At 40.0% G+C, this 1,625-nt stretch overlaps 1 pseudogene; it reads right to left on the reverse strand.

Moving 5' to 3' along the window:
• Positions 1–293: 293 nt before the first annotated feature.
• Positions 294–1,287, reverse strand: LOC149243382 (pectate lyase 1 pseudogene; annotated as a pseudogene).
• Between the last annotated feature and the right edge of the window lie 338 nt (positions 1,288–1,625).

The raw sequence follows: 1,625 nt of genomic DNA on the forward strand, positions 1-1,625 counted from the left end.
CATTGGGTTTCCACCTTATATCATGGTGCTCATGTGTGTTTCTTGTGTGTGATGATTTGTTCTGCTTTTACTACACTTGGTTACTATTTATATGGTTAACGAATTTGTGATGCACTGATTAAAGATCAACATATGATGAATTAACTGAATCATAAGTTTGTTGGATATACGCTAGTTGCATTAAACACAATTATGTGTACATGCGGGCTACCTTAACTGAAGTAGCACATATGAATCTGATTACAAGGACTAAGATGGTCCAAAAGGCATATCTTAGTCTTAGTGCGATGAACTTACCTTGGCATCCTCTGCATGACACCTGGTCCAAAGTGGTTGTAGGTAACGGTTACCTTCATGTTTTTATCACCTGCATAGTCATCGCTGTGGCCTAAAAGCATTACTTGCATGCGTTCATACAATGAAAGAATAATCACTATCGCTATAGATTATGTAGTATTCTAGATTTCTAGAATATAGAATTTGATGAAAAATAAAACAAATTAGTTGCTTAACTATTCCAACGCAATCCCTAAATCTACAATCTGCATAAACTATTATTAAATTTTAAAATATTGCTAAAATCGGCCATCAGGCTTTAAGTAAACTTGCCTTGTCATGATAAGTGAAACTGTTGTTGGAAATAGTAATAGCTGTGGAAGCAAGCGAAACGTTAATGAGACCGTCTAAGCACCTGGAGAGGCTGTTGTGATCGATCCATATATCTTCAGAACCAGTGATAGATATAGCATCTAGATCCTGTTTTGTCATCCAGGTGACGGACTTCGTCACCTCAACGTTACCCGCGACGCTGGGTTTACAGTCATGGATGTTCAACCCATGAAAAATAACGTTGTTCATGTTGTCAAGGCGGATGCAAGGCCCATTACTGATATCAATATTGGCCCCTTTTCCATCAATAGTCTTGTGGCTTGCAACAGAGAGGGGCATCTGAAGCTTTATGTTCATATCTTTAGCAAAAACAATCCACAGTGGATTCTTGCGGGTCACTCCGTATCTCAAACAACCGGGCAACGGATTTGTGGGATTGTCATCAGGGGTGGTGAGTCTGGTGACGGTGTAGATCTGCCCTCCTTTTCCTCCATTGGCGGCGCTTCCGAAGCCCACAGCACAATCTGCCAACTTCATTCGATTCTGCGCCCAATTTGCATCTCTTCTCCAGCAGTTGTCAATGGCGTTGGACCTGCTGCTTGCAGAAAAAGACAGGGAGGCTTGCAACAACACCGAAATCAGACCTAATAACATCCATGCTGCTCCAGCTATGGCCATATCAGGAGTTAAATTCCTAGGATGCATGGATGTGCCTAGTATTGGCAATACGACGAAATATTTGATGATAGATGGAACTTTATGCAATCAGATTGCATGTGAGTTTATGCAAAACCTGCTTTGCTTGCCATTGTATCTGAAAATTAACTTATATAGTTGCCATCCCATGTCATAACATGGCCACCCAATCTCAGTATCTGTTATTCGTCTCGTCATGGTAATTAATGCCTTAACTAAATGTTAATTATTTTACATTTTATGCTACAACTTTTACCTCCTATAGTGGCTATCTCGTGAGAGTAATTAATGCCCTAACCAAATGTTAATCATTTTACGCT

This window comes from Pinus tabuliformis, chromosome 8, assembly GCF_031772625.1.
Source record: "Pinus tabuliformis cultivar Carrire ecotype Pingquan chromosome 8, CPIR1, whole genome shotgun sequence".
NCBI lineage: Eukaryota > Viridiplantae > Streptophyta > Pinopsida > Pinales > Pinaceae > Pinus > Pinus tabuliformis.